This window comes from Rousettus aegyptiacus, unplaced genomic scaffold, assembly GCF_014176215.1.
Source record: "Rousettus aegyptiacus isolate mRouAeg1 unplaced genomic scaffold, mRouAeg1.p scaffold_m13_p_6, whole genome shotgun sequence".
Lineage (NCBI taxonomy): Eukaryota > Metazoa > Chordata > Mammalia > Chiroptera > Pteropodidae > Rousettus > Rousettus aegyptiacus.
Genome location: NW_023416309.1, coordinates 75,770,831 through 75,783,251, shown reverse-complemented (window position 1 = coordinate 75,783,251; position 12,421 = coordinate 75,770,831). Strand labels below are relative to the sequence as shown.

Sequence of the window (12,421 nt, the reverse complement as noted above, 5' to 3'; positions counted from 1 at the left end):
GGGGGGGGGGGGGGGGGGAGGAGGGGGATGGGAAGTCTCTCTCCTAGTCCCAAAGTGCTCCTGTCCTTCCCAGGAGGCCCCACAAGTGTTTGGCTAAGAATAGATGCTTGTGCAGTTAACACTTTTGGGGACGGACAGGCCCTTTGTGTAGAAAGGTAGTTTTTATTCACAGCTTTTTTTAGGGGATTTGCTGCAGGTATTTATAAAAAGTAACTCCATCTGTACCATTGACTGTTTGTACATAAAAAGATGTGTCAAACTTCGCTTGTGGTTTGTAATTTCTGTTTGGGACACGTGGGCCCTGTGACTAAGAAATTTTGCACACCTTCCAAATGAACATCTACTTAAATGCCCCTTAACTGTTTTTGTACCTAAATCACTTGCCCAGAAAAATCACGTTTGCTCATTTCCATTGTTGAAGGAACATGAACAGAGTTCCTTCTTGTGGATCTATCCCTGGATGTTGACTGAAGTATCTGTGATAAACAGTGGTCCCCCATGGCAGTTTCTGGGGTGGTCCTGCATGTGGAGGAAGCCCATCCAAGAGTGCTGGTTTATTTTCACAGCTGTTTGGTGGTAGGCTTTTAATAGAACATCTTTAGATTCTATAAAGCTATAGCCATTAGCTTATTCTTATTCAAAAACCACTTTCTAATCGGGTTGGGTTTTAGCCCTTAACTTCTAGAACTTCCCTTTAAGGAGCTAATATGTGTCTCCAGCTCATGCAATCGGCTGTAAGCATCAGTGCCTGGGTGTCTTCACGTGCTTATCTACTGTGTTGTGTTTTGAGGGGACAGAGCCCTTTCAGGTGACAGAAGAAATGTGGCAGAGCTTGCCAGGTGGGGAGTAGTGGTCTCAGCAGGTTGCTTGTTCAGGCCGCACTGTGTTCATTCCTGATGCTCTCAAAGCTCCCTTTCCAGCTCTCATCTCTGGGAGGCTCAGTAAGGTGAGCTCTATTATTAGCGAAGACAGTGCCTGTTCCTATTTCATACTGAAGCTTAGGGTTTCAAACCTAAAGCCAATTTGGGGATACAAGGGCTCTATAAAAAATCATGCCTATATGTCACTGAGCACTCACACATGGTAAATGGAGCTCTCCTGAATTGCAAACACGGCCTTGCACCTCTGCATATGAAATAGAGCAGGTCCTGCTGGAATAAGGAACAGTTCTCTTAAATTTGAGCACTAGTGTCCCTCATGTCTCACAATCAGAGCAATGCAGACTAGGTATTGTTAAAGTAGGTTCTATGATGTTGTTGTCTGTGGTCTTTGGGGAGTGCTCATAGATTTGATGGGGTTTAAATGTGATTACCTCTAGGACAAAGTCTGAGGGTTCTAAGGCATGGGGTAGGGGGAAGTGCGTGAAGGCTGCACTATCTCAAGACATTTAGAAAACACTGTATTAGATCAGGGTCACACGAAAGTTCCCATTTGTGAAGTTTGACTTCAAATTGCCTTCTACCATGGTATAAATGTGTTCACATTTTTTTCCCCTTCTCCTGAGAGAATCAATTCTTGGAGCTGCTTGTAAGGTTCTTTTGCTTTTCCAGATAGATTTCGTCACCTGGATTTTGTTAAAACTTATTAAGTCTGACCAAATTGGCTTGTGTATTTCCCTGAAGTGAATGTTTTACCAGAGCCAAGATGAGTTTTAGCTTTTCTGACAGCTGATGGATATTTCTCAAGGCAAGTGAGAGCTTATAAGCACTTTCTGAATATGATATAACACATGCTGGTTAGAGGAGAACACACAGGCCAGGTGTTCGGGGAACAGTTTGTTAAAGCCAATGAATTTCGCAAATGTGTTAGATGATGAAAAGTTCTCAGCTTTCCCAGTTGCAGTGGTCAGTACTCTGTAACCGGAGGAGATGAGCATGAGAGACTTATTTTCTGTCATGCCAGGTCTATATGACTCCAGGCAATTGGATGGCAGACTAAAAATGCTGATTAAGTTGGCCAGTTTTGCCACTGCCTACAGTGTTGTCTCTTCCATTTAGCTATAGATCCAGCATAGGCAACAACCATCTGCATATCACTTTGTAGCTCCAACCAGGTAGCCCTGAGCAATCAAAAGCAGTGGCTGACCTTGGCCTATGGGAGAGCCCTTCCCAAGGGGCCACGAAACCAATGCATCCAGAGGCTGGCACAAGACCACAGCAGAGCAAATCCTGACTAGCCCCATTAGTGGTACACACAAAGGGTGGTTGTAACAAGCAACCTGCAAGGGCAAATCCCACTCAGTGGGGTCAGCCCCACACAGCAACTCTTACCCTGTGGGCACAGCCAGTTCCCACAATTAGTCAGCCTGAGCATTAATCCCATCCACTGATGTACTAACAACAATAAAGTCTTGGTGACAACATAAAATCACACACAACCCACGCAAAGATCACATCCAGAGCCCCCATCATGGGGGATCAGGGAGAGGGCACCCCTGGGCCACAGACACCTTCCCCATTAAGCCATCTGGCCAAGGCTGAGAGACAAAAGAAATATTCCTGACACATAGAAATGAACACAGAGAGGCTAATAAAATGAGAAAACAAAGAAACAGCCCACAAATGAAATAACAGGAGAAAACTCTAGAAAATAAGCTACATGCAATGGAGGTAAGCAACATACTAGAGACAGAGTTCAAAATAATCGTTATAAGGATGCTCAACAAACAGGGGGAGAATGCATGAGCACAATGAGAACCTCAACAGAGAGTAAGCATAAAAAATGACATAGAAACCATAAAAAAGAACCAGAAAAAAATGAAGAATACAATAACTCAAATTAAGACTACACTAGAAGGATTCAATAGTAGATTAGACAAAGCAGAAGATCAAATCAGTGAACTGGAAGATAAGTTAGCAGAATATACCTGATAAGAACAACAAAAAGAAAAAAGAATTAAGTTGGTCAGTTTTGGGTGGGACATCTTACCAACCCAGTAGAATCAACTCTGGATTGGGTGTCTCAAACTGGTGACAGGTGGCCAACTCAGTTTCATGAATTGATTATGCCTAGTGAGATGGCCAACTTGTTTTGTATTTTTCCCCTTTCTTAGCTATTCTCTCACATCTACATGATCATTATCATCATTAATCTTTGGCTTCTGCTGAATGATAAATGTATTCAGTATGATTATTATCCATCATCTCTCTCACTTTTGAGATTTGGTTTGGGCTTGCTTTTAGAGCCTTTGATCTCTTATCTTTCAGTTCTTGGACCTGCTTTGATGTCAAACAGCCTTCAACATCCTTTGAAAGAACACATTAAAAATGCCTCTACCTGCCTCCTCCTTAGAAAGTACAAGAAAAAAAAAAAAAAACCAGGAAGAATGTGGCCAGGAATGATGCTCTCTCCAGCATAACCAGACAGCCTCTGCAGGAGGGAGATGGTCTGGTGGGTGCAATAAAGAGCTGATGGGAGCTTCGAATCAGCAGGGCAAACTTTATAGTTGGTGGCACAGGAGAGATGCCAAACAGCATTTGGGTGCATCTAGACTCTCTACCCCTGTGCCTTGAGTTGATCCAGTGCCATCATGCAGATTTTTGTAAAATACATATTTTTTTACAAAACCAATTTTTGATCACGGTTACAAGCGTTTTTATTGTATTTGATATCTCAGTGGCATTTACATCGTTGGACCCCACTTCCTGGCATCTGTGACTCCACCCACACCTCTCCAGGGTCTCCCCACCTCTCTGGCTGTTTCTTTCCAGTCTCCATCATGGCTTCCTTTCCTTCTAACCATCGCTCCTCTGTACTGAGTCTTGTGCTCTGTGCTCCATCTTTTACATCAGGGCTTCATAACCTAGGGCTGGTGTGGGATCTGTGAACCTGTGGATGCCTGAATTGAATGTTTTACTCCTCTTCTCCCTCTAAAGCTATCTCTTTCTTCAGTACTTCCAACCTCAGCAAACAGTAGTATGGTCACTAATTGTCAGTGCTAAAGAATTGAATGTCACCTTGTACCTGGGCACTGTGGACCTACTGCCAAAGCAATTCACTTGCTTCCTTTCGTGCATTGTGAACTGGGCATTCACAAAATCCATGCCACAGATTTCTATTGAGTGTCCTGAAGCATCAGAGCTATTAGCTTCCCCCAAGGTTTTATTTTGAGAATTCGCAAATTTACAGAAAAGTTGAAAGAAGAATTCAATGGACACACATATTCCTTTGCTTTGTTAACAATCTGCCATTTTTATGTTGCGTCTCCATTTTTCTGAACTATTTGGAAGCAACGTACATATATCATGATGTTGGCCCCTAAGTGCTCCAGCAGATATCTCCCAAGAAAAATGACATTCTCCTATGTAAGCAAAATATGTTATCACACCTAAGAAATCAAACATTTATTCATCTAATGTATAGTCTATATACAAATTTCCGTAATTGCTTCCACATGTCTTTTATGGCTGTTAAAAAATTTAAAGTCCAAGATCCAATCAATGTTCACACATTTGGTTATTTCTCTTTGATCTCTTTTAATCTAGTACAGTCCTCCCTTTTGGTTTACTGTCTATTTTTCATTTGACTCTGTTGAAGAGCCCAGGCTGGTTGCCCTGGAGACTAACCCCCACTTCGCTTTTCTTTCCTCTCGATTAGATTCCGGTGAAACATGTTTGGCACAGGCACAACTCAGATGATGGATATTTCCATGGCATCACATCAGGAGCACGTGTTGAGGGTTTGCCCATTGTTGGCCATGGGAGGTGCGATATTGTGGTTAAGGGGTGTCCTCCAGGACTCTTTATGGCATTCTTTTCCCCTGTAATTAGTAAGAAGCCTATGGGTAAAGAAGTCTTGAGACCATGTGAGTATCCTGTTTCCTAACGTCTTTAGGATTCGCGACTGATAATTTTTGCCTGAATCTGTAATTACATTGGGAGTTGAAAATAGTGATATTTAAATTCCACAATTTCTTTTACATTTATTAGCTGGTATTCCTCTGTAAAGGAGGTCTTTCCTTCTTCCTACTTCATTTTTATGAGTATTTCTAAAGACTCATGGATTCTTTTTTTTTTTTTTTTAACTCAGTGTGTTGTAATACCTTACTGTCATTCTTTTTGATGTTCAAATTGTCCCAAGTTTGTCCAGTGGGAGAAGATAGCTCTTCTGTCTTTTTGACAAGTCCCCATCTGCCTTCGATCACTTCCTTGCTTTCTGACACAAGTTATTCCAGGCCAACATTCTACTTTGTTTGCACTAACCCTGCAATCAGTCATTTCTTCAAAAAGTCCTGGTCTCTTTTTGTGGGGAATTGTATTTATCAATCAAGATCCAGGAACAAGATGGGTTCATTGTTACTAGGTGTTATGCTTCTAGGCCTTTTCAATAAGCAGAGCTAAGAAATTTTATGTATAGATGCTTCCAAGCATATCCATGGCACCAGTATAAATCTAAGACCACAGGATTCATCTATGTTTTCCTATAGTCCGTATTTATATTTATTTCTCTAACAGTTCTGATTTCCAACAATTTCAATATATTTACAAATTTCTTCTACACTGCAATACACAGACAACATTTTCAAAAATTTAACATGGATGCCACTGCTAATAACAAACCTGCCAAATAAAGTTCAGGATTTCTTTGCAGTCCTCTTTTCCCCTAAATACATCTTCTTAGGGTGTGCAGGATACTGGTTTCAAAAGTTACTTGCATTATTTTTTTCTCTTTGAAGTCATGTTATGAATTTGATATGTGGTTCATTTGTTTCTGTTTATATTCGATTGAGAGCGAGGGTTTTTTCCACTATTTTAGTTTTTTAAAAAAATATGTAAATTCTTTATCTAGTTCAAAAGTCAAAACTATATAAAAAAGTGTACTCCCATTCATAGTCCTCCATCCAGTCCTACTCGTTCCTTTAGTATCTGGTCCTCCCTCCCTCCCTTCCTCCTTCCTCTTTCTTTCTTTTCCTCCATCTCTCCTTCCCTCCCTCCCTTCCTTCCACAACATTAAGCAACTACATACTTATGTTTTCATTTTCCTTGCTTTCTTACACAAAAGATCGCATAGCATGTACTCTCTGTGTATCTTGCTTTTTATTTTCTTTAACAAGTAAAATCACTTCATAGAGATCCTCCTTATCTTTAAAAAATGCCTGCATGGTCCTTCACTGTGTGGATAGTTCATAGTTTTTTTTTTTTTTTAAATAAGTCTCCCTATAGAAGGACATCTTGGCTGTTTCCAGTATTTTACTATTACAAGCAGTGCTGCAGTGGACAGCTGTGTGCGTATGCTGTTTCACATTTTCAGGATTAAATCCCAGAAAAGAGATCGCTAGGTCAATCAAAGAGTAAACACTAATTTTGTTAGATATTATCAAATGCCCCTATGTAAAGGTTGCACCATTTTGTACTCCTACCAGTGACATATGAGAATGTGTTTTTTCCCCCAACTTACTATTTCCTTAAGTTCTGTCAGATTTCTGAACTTTTGTCATTCTCATAGGTGACATGGTATCAGCGTAATTGTAATTTGTATTTCCCTTATGAGTGATGATGAACATATTTTCATATTTATGGGCCATTTATATATCTTTCTCTATGAACTCTCTGTTCATGTCTTTTGTCCATTTTTCTATTTTTTATTCCCCTTGATTTTTAAGAGCTCTTTATATATAGGGGAGATTTCTGTGTCTCTTGATCCCAGTTTTCTCCATCCACCCTGCCCTGTAAACTTATCTAATTCTAACCTTCCTTGGATTAGAACAATTACTTTCTAAAACTGATTTCTAGGCCTGCATTGTTGGCCTTCTCTAATTTATTCTTTACACTGTCACTAGAATGATCTTCTTAAAATGTAAATCTCATCACAGCATCATTTCCATTGAATGGCTTCTCATTGTCCTTAAGATAAGCAGTTTCTTAATAGGACTTTGGAGAACACATAACCAGCCCCCACCTTTCACCTTTACCCTTGTCCTACCTTATTCCCTCTGCTCATTCACCTGACTTTCTCCTACTTTGTGCTCAGAGCGCAGTCTCAACATCGTTTCCTTGGAGAGGCTTCACTGACAGCCCTCCACCATCTCTGTTCCCAGAGCTTCCCAGAGCTCCAATAGTTCATCCCATTACTTACCATGCTTGTTCTATCATTAGACTATAAGTTTCACAGGGAAGAGAGGGATTTTGGCTCTGCGCTGAGTCCCTGGGGCCTGACACATAGTAGGTTTTCCACAAGCATTTTTTGAATAAGTGGACAATATGGCCAAGTCACCAGTGCCAGGTGAATACAGGAAGAATTGGCTGAATGAATCAGTTCTAGGCCCCATGGACCCGGCCCAAGTTTCTGAAGGTAAAGTGCTTACTTTTAGAATTAATCAGGTGCCATTTCATTTCTTTCCCTTGAAAATCTTATTCAAGACTGCTTCAATTTCAATTGCCAGACACTCCTGGGCAGCTGTGGGAGGTGGCTCTGGCATCAGAGTTATGCTCTAGTTGGCATTTGGTTGTTCGGTGGATGTTGATAAATGAAGCTGAAGGTAACAAGCTATAACTTAGCTTCTTCAGGCTTGACTCGAACCACCATTGGTTAAAAGGTTCAGATTTCAGCCCCTAGAGTACAATGTCACTGTCCAAGATGAAGTGTAGTAATTAGTGTCATAAGGAGACCACTGAGCTCCTTCAGTGATTATTATGAGATTGGAGAAAAAAAGAAAATCAAATTCGATTAGAGCAGAGAAGTGCTCAGAACCCAGCCAGAGACCCTGCGGGAAATCTGCACTCATGGGGGAAACAGTGCAGGTGAGGAAAAGCTGACCACAGCCCCCTCCACTGGCTCTGGGACCCACAGGATGATCAACAGGGCAGCGCTTCTCAATGACTAAAACACTGCCCACAGCAGAATAAATAATCGGATCCTGTCCTAGAGTAGTTAAGCAAACTGGATTAACCACACTGCACATGGCAGAATCACATAGCAAACTTGCCGAGGAAAGGGAAGGTTTCCTGAGCCACTCAGAGTTTGTCAACTGTGAGACAGCTAGGGACAGAAATGGAGCTTTGCTCATGTCTGTTTCCACTACCGTCCTGGCTTCAGACATGGTAGGTGCTCAGCAGTTTCTGCTGACCTGACCATAGCAGGGTCATCTTCCTACCTGTTGACACAGCTCCACTCTCATGGTCATCGTTTCATTGCACGTTGGCACATTTGGGGGACATCATTTGCCAGCCACTTTATCACTTTAATAAGTAAGGGCTTTGACATAACTAGAGCAGGGTTTTTTCGGTAACTAACTAGGAATCAGTAGGTTAATTAGCTCTGCTGGTGGTTCGTGGTCTGCAGGGGGCTAACTGATTTACAACGATCTACCTCACACTGCTGTGTTTGTCTGTACTCCCCACATAGAGTTGTGGCTCTAGGAATACCAGGCCCACCCTAGCCAGGGGCCTATTCTGAAGAGACAAAGCTAAAGTTCTGCCCAAAACTGTGTCGCCTGCCCCCTTGCTGCAGTTTTCCTCTAGGCCAAGGAATCTCAGTCCAAAGGAGATCTGTTTGTTTCTGTTACTTTATCCAGTAGGCTTACACTGACCTAAGGAGGGTGACTAAGGGGAAATAGAGTATTTTCAGCCAGGGGCCACCACAGTTGAGGTATCAAGTATCTTTTGGGACAGTGGATTTCATAACAGGTGTGTTTTTATTCAGGAAAAATAATGCACTTAGTTTAGAGGGATAGACATTTCTTCCAAGAACATCCTCTTTCTCTCTCCCTTACCCCCATTCTACCCTGCCTGTATAATCTACAGTGATGGTAGCCACCATGCTTAGCATGGCGAGACCATTAAACCATAAGCCAGGAGACCTGGCTTGAAGTCTCCACTCTATCTTTTAATGAGTATATGAACTCACCAAGACATGTTTTTCTCCTCAAATGGATATCAGCCCTGCCCTACCCACTCCGAAGGGTTGAAGAGGGGAATGATCAGAGACTTGGAAATCTGCAGTGGTCATTGCTGTGACAGCACACGTGAAGGGTGCCCCTGGGTTTTGTGCTATATCCCTGGACGTCTTAGTACTCTTTGGGCCAGAGATGTGAAGGAGAAGGCACAGGGTGGAAAAGGGACTGGGTGGGGGGTATTTTCTAAAATTGCCCTTGCTATATGGATTGAGTGTTCTTTTTTTTTTTTTTTTTTACATTTTAAAAACTAATTTTACTGAAGCAAAGTTTACATCCTTTTAAAACTAGCTCTTTTATCAAAGTAATAGGAATAAAAAACAAAACGAAACCCGAATGGTACTGGAAGACATTGAAAACGGTAGCCCCCTTCTCCCTCCTACACTTTCACCCCATCTTGTTCCTTAGAAGGAACCGTCCTTATGGTTCCTCCTTCTATGTCTTTCCATTTATACTTACACCTGTCTTTTTAACTGACGTCGTTTTACTCTTCTTTCTCGATTTTCCCTCTGTTTATACTCATTGATTTAAGGAGGGATGAGAACGTGGCTCTCCCGCACTGTGACCCCATCACTTCCTTCCTCTCAGTTCCCCCCAATGTGGTCACATCACAATTTTTGGTTAAAGTAATGACTAGTGTTTATTATGACTATGCAAATAGTGTTCAACTCAAAGTGTTCCCCAACTCAATTCTTACTTTCTTTCCAAAACCTACTGTGGTGGTTTTTAAAACATGTTCACCAATTCTTTGACTCTCCTTTATCTAGAAGGGGAAACTGGTTCTCTTTCTACTTGGACATGGTGACTTGTTTCTAAGGAATAGATTGCAGCCGAAATGACACTCTGTTGCTTCTGATGCTAGGTCATAAAAGGTGATATGGCTTCCCTCTCTGTTTTGGGACACACCTCTGTGGAGCCCTGGGCCACCTCGTAAGACGTCTGGCCATTCTGAAATCACCATGCTGGAGAGACCATGGTGGGGGGTGGGGGTGGGGAGAGAGAGAGAGAGATGCCCGAGGAGCCCCAGCTAGTCCATCCCCCACCTAGTCGAATCTTCTAGATAATCCTCACCTAAGCACCAAGTGAGACATGTTTAGTTGAGCCCAGTCAAATGCCAGAATCATGAGAGCTAATAATAATAAATGACTGTTGTTTTTATGCCACTAAGTTTGGATTGGTTCAGCAACAGAAAAAAGGAAGATTGTTCCCATTGTGGTCTCTCCATCTCATTTGACTGAAACTTCATCCTTCCAGTTGCTCAGACCAGAAATCTTGGATCTATTTTTGACTCCTCTCTTTCTTTCATACCTCACATCCAATGTGCCAAGAAATACTTTGTTTTGGCTCTGCCTTCAGAGTCTACCTAGAATTCACTTCCAATGCTAGCACCCTGATCCAAACCACCATCTTCCTCTTGGGCCATCATCATTGTCTTTCATCTGGATCACTGCAATGGCCTTCTGACTGCAATAGCATCTTTCTTTTACCTTCCCCTCTCCCCATGGTTTATTCTCAACACATCAGGAAGAATTATCCTGCTAACATGTAAGTGAGATCACATTACTTCTTAGCACAAAGCCCTGTAGTAGCTCCCATCTCACGTAGAGTGAAAGCCAGAGTCCTCACAATGGTCCACAGGCCCTTCACATCCTGGCCCCTCTTACCTCTCTGACATCATCCCATAGTCTTCTCCTCATTTCAGTTCTGCTCCATCCCCACTCTCCCTTCTAGTCCTTGAATGTATTAGGCTCTGCTACTTCTACTTCAGGCCTTTTGCATAAGTTTATTTCCAGGAACCAATAATTGCTTTTTATTTTTTTTTAATTTGCTTAGCATTCTATATACTAATTGCTAATTCCCCCCATCCCACCCCAAGTGCTTCAATGTTCTGGATACTATTTTCTACATCTTCAAACATGCCATTTTTCTTTTATTCCTGGGGTGCCTCTCTCCTGGAGCCTGCCATTGTCCTGCTCTTCTCTGGACTGGTTTCTCTCTATCAGCTGTCATCCTGGCATTTCCTTTCACTGCTTTCCTGTACTCAACCCCATGACTCCTAGCTCCACATCTTATTTCTCAGTTTACTCTTTCGTTTGGTTGTTGTACATCCTGTAGTAGCTATTTGAGAGAAGATATACATGTGAGGTAAAATATGAGTACTTACCTGTCTGAAATGTTTTGTTCCACTTTCATACTTCATTGATTATCTTGTTACAAGTATTACAGGCTGAAAATCATTCTCACACAGAAGTCTGAAGGCATTGCTCCATCATTTTTGAAACTTTGTGCGGCTATTTAGAAGTCTAATGCTGTTTTGATCTTTTGTATATATTTTTTCTCTCTTGAAGCTTTGCAAATCTTTTCTTTATGCAGGGTATTCTGAAATTTGTGATGATGAATTTTGGTGTGAGTTGTTATTTATTGTGTCAGGCACTTAGTGGGCTGTCTTTCAGTCTGGGCACTCGTGTCCTCCAGTTCTGGAAAATGGTATTGTTTTTGCTAGAATTTCCTTCCTTCCATTTCTCCTTTTCTCAGTTTTTTCTTTATAGAATCCTATTAGTTGGAAAATGGACATTCTGGATGGTCTTCATTCTCATCTTTCTTCAATTATCTATCTATCTATCTATCTATCTATCTATCTATCTATCTATCTATCTGCGAGGTAACCCTTGGTTGACCCTTGCCAGGACCTTGTCAGCTAACAACCCCTTATTTTTTAATTTTTCATTTTTTACACCTATAGCACTTGGTCTTCCTAGGTGGTCTCCCATCTAAGTACTAACCAGGCCCAACTCTGTTTAGCTTCTGAGATCAGATGGGATTTGGATTGTTCAGGGTAACATGACTATAGACCAATTATTATTATTTTTAAATCTCTTGATTTTTTGTTCCACTTTATAGTCTTACTCTCCTTTAAAAATATTTCCAAAATCTCATTGTCATTTTCTCATTAATTCCTTTAAAAATAATATCCAACTCTTGTTTAATGAGCATAATATCTTGTTTTACTTCTATAAAGGATTATTTAAAGTATTATTCTTTCACACTTTTTCCTGTTCTTTGCATCATCTCTGTTTCCCCTGGATTCCTGTTTCCTGTTTCTTTGGGTCTCTATCTTTCAAGTTGGAGGTTTTCCTTTAATATTTGGTGATCCTGGGCTGCCCATTCTTGTCTTAACTTGATTCACTAAAAAGATAAATGGAAGCTATGAGAGAATGGATGGGACTCGTTAATGGGAAGGACTTACTACAAGGCGATTGGGCAACAAACTGGCTTTTTAATTGGGATTGGACTCCAAAATGTCAGAATTTAGGAGTGGTTTTTGGAGCCATTCAGTTATTCAGAGACAGTGCAAATCTGCTGGCAGCAGGGGTGAGAGGGGCATGACGGTTGTGTGAAGAGGACTGCCTGTAATGCCTGCTCCTTCTTATAAGCAGAAGAGGGAAGGAGGGTCAACTACCCCCTGCACACTCCTCCCCATTGTTTTAGTGTCATGCCTCATTCCCACCTTCTGTAGATCTTGAGCCTCAA

General features: G+C 41.4%; 1 pseudogene; it reads right to left on the bottom strand.

The window, feature by feature from the left end:
- Nucleotides 1-11,624: 11,624 nt before the first annotated feature.
- On the bottom strand, nucleotides 11,625-11,743 carry LOC118604129 (annotated as a pseudogene).
- Between the last annotated feature and the right edge of the window lie 678 nt (nucleotides 11,744-12,421).